Source organism: Lipotes vexillifer, unplaced genomic scaffold (assembly GCF_000442215.2).
Source record: "Lipotes vexillifer unplaced genomic scaffold, Lipotes_vexillifer_v1.1 scaffold222, whole genome shotgun sequence".
Taxonomy (NCBI): domain Eukaryota; kingdom Metazoa; phylum Chordata; class Mammalia; order Artiodactyla; family Lipotidae; genus Lipotes; species Lipotes vexillifer.
In genome coordinates, this window is record NW_006784898.1 from 2,498 (window position 1) to 14,928 (window position 12,431).

Sequence of the window (12,431 nt, forward strand, 5' to 3'; positions counted from 1 at the left end):
TTTCTAAAGTTCAGAAATAACCATTTTGCTCATTCGGTATACTATAAACCACTAACTGTTAAAAAGGGATTCGTGACCTATTCCTTCCAAAGAAATATTTCTACACTCACACAAGTTTAATACAATGTTCCACCATGAACTGGCTTCCCACCTTAGAGACACGAGATTTGCATCCTGAAATCTCTTTCTTGCAAAAATGTCCAATTAGCATCCTAGCATTACAGAAAAGAAATGCTTTTTTCCAGATCTCAAATTCCATATAACTTTATCAAGACATCATATATGTTTTTTTTCACACACACACTGTATTTTATTTTTACAAGAGATAAATCAACTGACACCAAGCATCGTAAATAGATGACCACAACAAAAGCAACAATGAGTGCAATTACCAAACACGAAACACACTCACACTATGTCATAATATTGACATTCAGTCCAGGAATCCTCCACTGTAACAGCTCCTTTACTTTGCAGTGAAAGACATTATGTATTTTTAAATTATCAGCACTCAGCTGAGATCTTCAAAAATCAAAAAAAAAACATAATTTTGTGTTCTCATTTATTTATTCTGGTTCTAAGTGGTCATTTCTAAACGAAAGTATTTAAGTATGTTAACGTCATCTTATAACATCATATTTCAAATGACTACCGTCTCTCCAAAGATGAAATATGAAGAACTCATGATTAGGCTCTCCAAAGTACTACGCTCTGAATCTGTATTACCCTTCTGCTGAACTCCACACTGTTCATTATTCTTTGAGAATATTCTTTTTCTTGTATGGCCATCACATGCTCTTTCATTTCATGAAATGTTTTCCTACAATTTTATGCCTAGTTTATTTCTGAGAATATGCATTATTTCTGATTGATATTTATAGACACACAGACTTCTCTATAATTCCCTGAGAGTTTCAAGAATTCCAACGTCTTTTTTTTTAATTACATAGATTCTGAAGCTCTCCACAAAGCATTACTAAAATTGCATATACATAAATATCTACATATTAATCACACATTAATGCATTTACAGTTGTATTATGCTTTATTGCTAATTTCGGAGCATAAACGTAGCTGTCTTATTTACCACCCTCTTGGAAATCACTTTAATATTTGCACTTAGGACTTGAAAGAGAATGGACAAATAAAAACCTGAAGAATATGCAAATACAATTTATATATTTCTCATAAAATTAGGTGATTATCTAACCTTTATCCAGAAAAAAGAAGAGCCCAGATACTCTGCCGGCATGATACTCGAGAATGTGTGGTCTTCCAGCAGGAAACCATGCAGTAATCCATGTGGCAGAGTTTACCTGTGACCAGCTGGGGTTAGTGACCTATGCATTCCTTACATGCAACATATCAGGAGTGGGAAAAGGGAATTTGTCAGTTGTGGCAATAAGTATAATGAAGATCTGTAGCAGGTCATGCTCATATATTCAACACAGGTACAATCAAAATTTTGCTCAATTCTGGTAGATCTAAGTCTGTATCTGTTACCTTGTCTTTAACGAGGAAATGTCAGAACTGACTTACAAAAAAAAAGTGTTTTGTTTGTTTGTTTGTTTTAATTACAGTCACGGTGAGTAAGACATAGCTCAGAACAGCTAATGTGACTTAGTGATTCTCTCATCAGGAAATACAGGTTCTACTTCCCTGTTTATTCTCCACATCCTGTAGTAAGTTAAGTTTCAATGAAAGATAAATCTATGGGGCGAAAAATAAAAGAAAACTTTCATGTGTTGATAAGATCATTCTGACAGGTTTTACCACGTATGTCAGTGTTTCTGGCGATGGACACAAGCCAGAGCTCCCTACTCTGACATTTTCACTGATGTCATTCCCCTTGATCCTCAATTTGAAAGTGGATAAAAATGTTTTCTTCTGTAAGAAATTAAATAAAGAATGCTTTCTAGACATGATCCTCTAATGATTTTCAGTCAGTGGTCATCAAGAGAGGAAAAGCACAGAATCTCATCCCCACAGAAGGGTGACATTCAGTCAGGTAAGAAAATTCTTCCCAAAATCAGAGCTTCATCTTTAGAATTAAGTCAGAGGCTTTCACAAGTTCTTCATCACTCTGCACTCAGCCCTACCATATGAGATTGGCTCTGAGAATCTCACATCAGATGACTGACAAAAATGTCATAGTACACTGATCTGGTACCAGATCCTGCCTCTCTTAATGATCTCCCGCAGGGATATTGCAATATTCTAGGATATTTCCTGGAGCCCTCTACTCTATACAGGTACACTTCCAAGTAGAAACAGAAGCTTTGATTCTCACTGGGACCCCTGCTCTCTCCAACCAACCTCTCTAGAAATATGACGTTCTAATCTCTCCTGATTAGAACATTTCAAGGTCTCTCCCTGTGCTAATAAACTAAAGGTAAAAGAGAAACAAGAAAGAGCAAACTATGCAGGGAGAAATATATAAGATACCTTTATTGAATGTATTTATCTGATATACCCAAATATTGAGAAATATAGATTCATTTCATAATGGTCAAGGAAAGAGGAGGAAGAACCTCCATGCCAACAGTATATATAAAATGAAATCAATATTGCATAAGCTCCAGCTTAAGCTTAGCTACGAGGTACTAACTCTTCTCATAAAGAAGCAATAACTCTCCATCACTTGAAGCACACTGAGGACTCAGACAGCTGGACACTGAGGGTGTAGTCTCCTCACTCGAATTCTGTCCCTGCATCACAGAGCAATGAAATATTCCCAAAGAATTATTAAGGATGAGGTGGGGAGCCGAAATAAGAAAGATGAATCCATAGTCTGCCCTACCATCTATCTGTTCTGCGGGATATTACCACCATCGTGGCCCAATATGACCTTCCCACTTTTCTCTGGGCCTCCCTACTTTCCACCTCCATCCTCTCATTATATCTTACCTACACTTGGAAACGACTCGTTTTTCCACTTATCTTTATCAACAAATAATCCAAAGAGCAACTTTGTATATAACTCCTTAGAAACCTCAGGTCTGACTCAGTAAACATGACCTTCGAAGTCCAAAGTTTTCCTAATTCCCTTTATTATTTTTTTTCTCATTTCCATGTACTTACACTCTCAGGACCTCCACTGTTCTCAGGTTCATCTTCCCTGCAAAATCTGTCAACCTAGACATAGACTTAAGTACCACCCTCTAATTATCTCCTAGGGAATCCAGTTTTTAAAAAAGCCTCAGCAAGCCTTATGGACTTTATTAAAGACTCTTTAAGATAACCCATGGAAAATAGCAGTACACCCACAGATATATATTTAATACACCCTCAGAATAATTTTTCTTTTTTATAAAGTCTCCTCTGTCCAATGAAGACTCTCAGCTCTTCTTCTGCAACATATGCAGGGTCTCACCCTTCTGATTACTCTCTGCTCTATCCCAGGGCCAGTCCCTTTCCTGATATTACATTCTTTCCCAATTTTGTATGTCAGTACAATCAAATAACATAAACTGTAACATGTTAATTATTATAAAGTACACCGTTCAGTGATATTAAATACATTCAAATTATTGGGCGATGAACATCACCATTTATCTTTCTAATTATTTTCTACGTTTTAAAACTGTAACTCTATCTTTTAAACATAACTTTCCTTTTTGTTCCACAACCACCTGAAAAGCATCATTACCCTCCCAATTTCTATGGTTTTGACTACACTAAGTACCCCATATAATTGAAATAAGTAGTTGTATTGTTATGACTCACTAAAAGTCACAAAAATGGCATTTTGGTAGCTAAATTTCCTCAAGATCCCTCCATGTTGTAGCATATTCCTAGATCTTTACCTTCTTAACAGTGAACAATATTGTATTATATGGGTATACCACACTTTGTTTATCCAGGAACTAGTGGATGAACACTTAGGTTGCTTTCATATTTTAGCTACTGTGATTATTACTGTTCTAAACACTGGAGTACTAATATTTCTTTAGGACCCTGATTTCAATTCCTTAGGGTATACCTCATAGTAAAATTTCTGGATCATGTAGTAATTCTATTTTTCAATATCTAAAAACTTGCCATACTCTTTTGCAAAGCACCTGTATCATTCTACATTCCCACTGACATAGCACAATGCTTCCAACTCCCTCACATCCTCACCAATACTTGTTTTCTGCTTGTGTATGTGTCTGTGGGCTTGTGTGTGTGTGCAGGCACACAAATATATAAAAATGCATTTAGTGATATAGAGCAATCTATTCAAGTGCTTAGTCATTTGTACATCTTTTTGAAGAACCATCTATTCAACTCTTTTATCCATTTTTGAATCAGGATGTTTGCATTTTGTTGACTTGTAGGAGCTCTCTCTATATTCTGAATAGAAATCTCTTGTCAGATATATGGCTTTCAAATATTTTCTCCCATCTTGTGGGTTGCCATTTTATTCTGTTTACATTTCTTTGATACACAGTTTTTTAAATTATGTACTGCAAATTGTTTATTTTTTTGTTAGCTGTACCTTTGTTGTTCCTTCGTTTCATATTGAGGAAAACACTGCCAAATCCAAAGTCATGAAGCTCTTCTTCTAAGACTTTTTATTTTATTAGGTCTTATATTTAGTTTCTTGATACGTTTTCATTAATGTTTGCATATGATGCTAGGTAAGGGTCCATCTTCCTTCTTTTGCATGTTGACAACAAGACTTCTCAGCACCATTTGTTGAAAATACTATCGTTTCTACTTTGAAAAGTCTTGGCAACTTGTCAAAAATCATTTGGCCATATATCAGGGTTTATTTCTGGGTGTTCTATCCTATTCTATTGGTCTTGAGGAAGGGAGAAAATAGTATAACCTATCCAGGTTGATGAAGAACATAAAGAAAGACCAGGACTGAGAATTAGGAGGGCAATATAAAACAGCAGGGAGTAAAAGACAGTGTGAGAGAAGAGCTTGTATTTGCAAGTTCACAGAAATATGATCATGTTAAACCACTAAATGTTTGACTTTGAACAATACGTTAAATGTGCCAGCGAGAAACATAACACTTACCCATCTCTGGGAAATATACTATGGGCATAAAGATAAAATACACACAAATATATTAAAAAAGAAAGGGTTTTCATGGTGTGAGAATATGGTGGGATTTGAAATACAATTTACTTCTCTTCTACCATTGTCTCTAAAATTTACCAAAGTGTATATACAAGCAATTCCAATTCTGGTAATGTGCTTGACAGGTTTATATATGAACTTCAGCAGACCAGTAAATGTACATTCATAGGAGGACTGTTCCCTAATCCAGAAAACAAAACACAAAAACTGGAAAGACTAGAGTTCACTTTGTCAACACACATACAGATGCAGTGATGGTGAACGGTCCAAAAACAGAAGGTGGGCATGGGTGCAAGTGGTTAATCCCCAGGCTGGGGTCAGGTACAGAGTTTGAGAGTAACACAGGTAGAAAAGGCTTTTCTCCTATCCTGGATTTTTGAGGTATGGAAATTCACAGGTCACTACCTTCATTTCAAAATGAATGAATGCACTATTCAATGTTTTAAAACAGGAGAAGTAAACATGAGTGATAATATATTTCCAACTGTCATGAATCAAATAAGATACTAAGAAAAATTAAATAATATGATTTAAGAATGAAGTGGAGAGATTGTCCAAGATGGTAGCATTCAAAGACCCAGAGCTTGATGCCTCTCATGGGCACACCAAAGTCACAATTGTTTACAGAACAGCAATTGATGAAAAAGGCTGGGACCTACCATAAAAGGTGTTTTACAGCTAAAGATATAAGGAAGGCACCTCGGCAAGACAGGACGGGCGGGCAAAATCTGAAGAGTCAAGACCCATACCTCCAGATGGGTGGCCCACAAATGGAAGAATAATTACAATTTCTGAGGTGCTCCCAGGTAGCGAGGGGTATGAACCCAACATCAGGCTCCCAAGCCCAGGGATCCTGTGCTCGAAAAATGGGTTCCTAGAAAGTTGGGCTTTGAAGACCAGTAGTGCTTACTTTCCAGAGAGCCAGAGGGTTGTGGGAAATAGAAATTCCACACTTAAAAGATGCTCACAGGGCTTCCCTGGTGGCGCAGTGGTTGAGAGTCCACCTGCCGATGCAGGGGACACGGGTTCGGGCCCCGGTCTGGGAGGATCCCCCATGCTGCGGGGCGGCTGGGCTCATGAGCCATGGCCTCTGAGCCTGCGCATCCGAAGCCTGTGCTCCGCAACGGGAGAGACCACAATGGTGCGAGGCCCACGTACCACAAAAAAAAAAAAAAAAAAAAAAAAAGATGCTCACAAAATCCCACATGACCTGAGAATCACAACAGAAGCAGTCATTTGAAAGGATCCTGGGTCACATCTACCTCCTGATCTTGGAGAGTCTCCCAGAGAGGCAAGAGGCAACTACAGCACAGCCTCAGGGACACAGACACTGGCAGCAGCCACTTGGGGGAGCTCCTTCTACCTCGTGGCCACTGGTACCAGCAAGCATAATTTCAGAATCCTCCCTCTATCTTTTTAACCTCAGCACCTAGCCCTACCCATTTCCACCGGACCATAGACACAAGTACTAGGATGCTGCAGGCCAAGCAACTAACTGAGCAGGGGCACAGCCACACCCACCAGCAAAAAGGCTGCCTCAGACCCTCTCAATGCACAGCTGCCCCTGGACATGGGCCCAGCCACCAAAAGGCTCAGGACCAGCCTCCACACCTCAGTGGACAGGCACCAGTCCCAGAGTCCCTGGCCCCTCTGACAAGTGAGCCTGCTCTGGCCTTGGAATCTGCCTCACTGTCAGCAGGTGATTACTGCACAGGGACTGGATGGAGCTTGGAACTACCCAACAGCAAACCTGCTCTATCAGTGGGATCAGCCTCATACACCAACAGGCACACACAAGCTCCAGGAATACCACAGCCCAGCGGTGTGTGTGACCAGAACACTCACCTGCAGGCCAGAAACAGCCATGGGCTCAGCTGGGCCCTGACCCTGCCCATCAGAATGCCAACACAAGATTAAGGATACCGCAGACCCTGCAGATAGCTGTGTCAGGGACAGTGATCCAACACCAACTCTGTGACTCCTGGGTCCTGCAGCCAGAACTCAGGACCTGTGTCTTCCTCCCAGTACCCAGCATAGCCCCAGGACCAGTGACTGGGCAATAGCCCTGATATCACCTGGACTGCAATTTTACCCGTAAGTGATCCAGCACTAGATTTGGTGTCCCCCAGCATTGTGCAGCCAGCTGCCTTATGATTTAGCCTCACCAAGCAGCACAGACAGCCTCCATACTAGGCAGAGTCTGGCAAACATGCACTCTGGGGGCAGCCAAGCCTACCAGACTACCCACAGTCGTCAGCCCACCACAAAAAAAGAGCCCAAGCAGCCCACATAGGGGGTACACCTAGAACATATAGTTCTAGTGACCAGGGGACAGTGGGCTGCTGGGGCACATAGGACCTCTCCTACAAAAGGCCACTTCTCCAAGGTCAGGAAATATAACAAGCCTACTACATACATAGCAATAAAAACAGCAAGTTAAGAAAAATGAGGTGACACAGAAACACGATCCAAATGAAGGAAGAAGATAAGAACTCAGAAGAAGATCTAAGTGAAGTGGAGACAGCGAGTCTCCTCAACAAAGAGTTCAAGGTAATGACTGTAAAGGTGACCAAAGAACTCAGGAGAAGAACGGACGACCAGAGCAAGAAGTTAATTTTTTAAAAGAAAGAGTTAGACCATTAAAGAACAACCAAACAGAGGTGAGGAATACAATAACTGAAATGGAAATTTCACTAAAAGGAAACTACTGTAGACTAAATGATACAGAGGAATGAATCAGAAAACTGAGGACACAGTACTGGCCATCACTATAGATGAACGGTAAAACAATAGATTAAAATGAAATGAGGAAAGTTGAACAGACTTGTGAAACAACATCAAGTGTACTAATATTTGCATTATACTGGTCCCAGAAGCAAAAAAGGAAAGAGAAAGCAGTGTAGAACATATCTGAAGACATAAAAGCTGAAAACTTTCCTAACCTGGGAAAGAAAACAGACATCCATGTCCAGTAAACACAGTAAGGGCAAAACAGGATCAACCCAAAGAGGACCCCATCAAGGCTCATTGTAATTAAAATGGCAAAAAATAAAGATAAAAAGACACTATTAAATGGAGCAAAGGAAAAGCAACAAGTTATAAACATGGGAACTTGCATAAAGTTATCAGCTGACTTCTCAGGATAAACTCTGCATGCCAGAAGGGAGTGGCATGGTCTATTTAAAGTCATGAAAGGGGAAAATCTATAACCAAAAATACTCTATCCAACAAGGCTCTCCCTCAGATTTGATGGTGAGATCTAAAGTTTTACAGAGAAGCAAAACTAAAAGAGATCATCATCGCCAAACCAGCTTTATGAGAAAACTTAAAGGGGATTTTCTCAGTGAAAAAGAAAAGGCCACGACTGAAACATAAAAATTAGGAAAGGAAACTTACTAAAGGAAAAACCTCATTGGATAAGACAAATATTCAACAAAGGCAGTAAATCAACCATGTACATAGCTAGGAAGGATGGAAGAAAACACTAATAAAATCATCTATATTCACAATAAGAAGTTAAGGGACACACAAAACAAGTAGATGTAAAATATAAGGTCAAATTCAGTAACTGTGGGGGTGAAGAGTAACAATGCCCGGTTGTTAGTGTCCATGTGAAATTAAGAGCTCAGCAACTTAAATAACCACACACACACACACACACACACACACACACACACACACACAATACTGAAAGAAATACAAACATAATATTAAAGATAGTCCTCACATCACAGATGAAGAGAATAAAAGGGGAAGAAAGGAACACTGAAGCAATTAAAGAGGGATTCTAAAAATACCCAAGACAAATGAAAATGAACACACAATGATCCAAAATCTATGGGACACAGCCAATGCAGTTCACAGGGGGAAGTTATAGTGATACAAGCTTATTCTTAGGAAACAAGAAAAATATCAAATAAACAACTTAACATTACACCTGAAGGAATTAGAAAAAGAAGAAAAAACAAAACTCAAAGCTCTCAGAGAGAAAAGAATTAAGAAAACAATACCATATGCAATCACACCAAAAAGAATAAGATACCTAGGAACAAACACACCCAAGCAGGTAAAAGACATGTACTCAGAAATCTATCAGCCATTGGTGAAAGAAGTTGAAGGTAACAGAAAAAGATGGGAAAATATAGCAGGTGCATGGACTGGAAGAATTAATACTGTTAAAATAACCATACTGCCAAAGACAATCTACAGATTTAATGCAATTTCTATCAGAATACCAAAGCATTTTCACAAAACTTGAAAAAGTAATTTTAAAATTTGTATAGAAACACAAAGACCCCAAATAGCCAAACAATGTTGAGAAACAACAGAGCTGGAGGCATCACGCACCTTGACTTCAGATTATACTGCAAAGCGAGAGTAATCAAAGAGAATCGGACCGGAGCAAAAACAGACACAAAGATCACTGGAATAGAACAGAGATCCCAGAAAGAAGCCCACACACTTATATTTAACTGATTTATGACAAAGCAGGCAATATGGAGAAAAAACTGTCTCTTCAATAAGTGGTACTGGGAAAACTGGTCAGCTATATGGAAAAGAATAAAATTAGAGTATTTTAGCACACCATATATAAAATAAACGCAAAACTGAATAAAGACCTAAATGTAGGACCATAAAACCCCTAGAGGAAAATACAGAACACTCTTCAACATAAATGATAGCAACAGTTTTAGGTTCAGTCTACTAAGGCAAATGAAACAAAAGCAAAAATAAACAAATGGGACTTCACTACACTTAAAAGATTTTGCACAGCAAAGGAAGCCAAAGAGAAAATGAAACGACAACCTGCTGAAGGAGAGACAATATTTGCACATGATAAGAGGTTAACACCAAAAAGATGACCAAGCAAGGGTTCATATCTAAACTACAGAAACAGCACATACAACTCAATATCAGAACAACACCCAAAATCTTTTTCAAAAAAAGAGAAGACCTAAATAGACATTTTTCCAAGGAAAAAATACAGACAGACAGCCAGAACTCACAAAGATGCTAAACATAGCTAATTGGGAATAAAATGCAAACCAAAACAATGCGATATATCACCTCAGGCTTGTCAGAATGGCTGTCATCAAAAAGGTCACAAATATCAAAGGTTAGTGAGGATGTGGAGAAAGGGAAGCTCTTGTAACTCTTGATGTGAATGTGAAGTAGTGCAGCTACTGTGGAAAGCAGGATGGAGGGTCCACAAAAAACTACAAACAGAACTACCATAATATCCTGCAATTTCACTCTTGGGTATAAAAGAAGAAAACAAAAACACTATTTCAAAAAAATAACTGCACACCAATGTTCATAACAGTGCTACTTGCCATAGCCAAGATATAGAGTCAAACTAAGTGTTCATCAATAGGTTAGGGGATAAAAAAGATTTTTTATGATGACTTCAGCAAAAAAATGAAATTTACAAGAACATGGATGGACTTGGAGGGTATTATGCTTAGTAAAATAAGCCACAGAGAAAACAAGCCTGGTAGGTTATCACTTACACGTGGCATCTAAAAAACTGAATACAACAACAAAAACAACAAAACAGACTCACACATTAAAGAAAAAACTAGTGGTTACCAGTAGGGAGACACAGGGTGGAGGAGCAAAATAGTGGTAGGAGATTCTGAGGAAGAATCCACTATGTATAAAATCAATAATCTACAGTGACGTACTGTATAGCATGGGGAATAGAGCCAGTCTTTTATAATAAGTATAAATGGAGAACAACCTAAACATTTACGAATCACTATGTTGTACCTCTGAAACTGATATAATAATGTAAATTAACTACAGATCAATAAAACATAAAGTAAGAAACAATAAAGGGGAGACACTGATTATTAGATAGAAATCAATTAAACACACACAAGTTTTGGAAATCAAGGAATTAAAAAACAACATGTAAGACACAACATTGGCATTTAAAGTGTACGATCTATTCATTTAAGTGGTGAAAAATGGTAACTATTCTCACAATTTTGTATATCTAGGATAAATTATTATCTACAAAAATATGTTACAAATATTCACTCAAAAAGAAAGAGAAAATTTGGATTAACCCATTTTAGTATACAAATTTAATATCAAAGTCTCTATGTAACATTGATTTGAATAAGTTCTGTTAGCCACTTCTAGTTTCTTTGTGATGTAAAATCTTTTAAAGCATAAAAATCAGCCTTTCTACATTATTCCATTAGACATACATAGAAGTTAAAAGAAATGAGAAGACAGAACAATCAACCAGGAAGGTGAATTTACTGAGAAACAGTCGTTCGTTCTCCCTCCTCCTTTTCTTTTCCTCCCTTTCCAGGTCTCTTTCGGTTCCAATCAAGGGAAGTCTTGAGAATTCTGAGAATATTTCTTTGAGGGCTTCAAATCACCATACCTACATCCTCTGCCACAACTACACACACAGGAACAAAATTAAACCTCTGCTCTCTACTCATGTAGGAGGGATTCATGCAAAATAAGCTCCTACATGGAGACCAACAGGTGAGTTTTCTACCTGTTCTTCATAATGTCCTTCCATTACAGTAAATCCCACACATTACGCTCTTCAGCTCTTCCTTGAAGTCAAAAAACTTGCCTTCATTTCAAGTACCTGGTGATCATAGGGTACAGCCAGGGAAGGTGCCATCCCCCTTGGGGGGGGGCGGTGAATGGGCTCCCGCAACCATGCACCTCCTGATGTACAGATTCTGGAGAAACAAAGGGTGGTCACACCGCAGTCAGCCTGTCGGGCCCCTGGGCAACCCCACTAGCCTGGAAGTGCCCCAACAGTTGCTGAAAGCAAAACTCTGTCCCCCATGTGAAGCCAGGCAATTTGGGCCAGAGAGTCAGAGGAGACGGGTAATCAACTCCTCCTCCCTGCTCACCTCCTTGGGGTCACAGCAACCCCATCTCCAAACCCAACTCTGATTCTGGAGTGCCAAAGTGGGAGTGCAGGTGGGCTCTGCCGGTGCTTCCACGCCCTCTGGGAAGCCCCCTAGTTTGAATATGATTTGAGTTTGATCCTGTGAAACCATCAGAACCTCCCACCAGAGATAAATTAGGAGATTCTGGCCTTTATTAGTACGCACAGTGAACACGGTGGTCCTGGCTGTATTTTCCAACCCTCCTATTTTACCCACCTACTTTTATCCACCTTCCTCCCTGTGAGTACCTTTGACCAACCCTGAACTCAGACTCCTGACCTATTACAGTGACTTTGTCAGTCTTTCTTTAAAAATGGACAGGTAGGGCTTCCCTGGTGGCGCAGTGGTGGAGAGTCCGCCTGCCGACGCGGGGGACACAGGTTCATGCCCCGGTCCGGGAAGATCCCACATGCCGCGGAGCGGCTGGGCCCG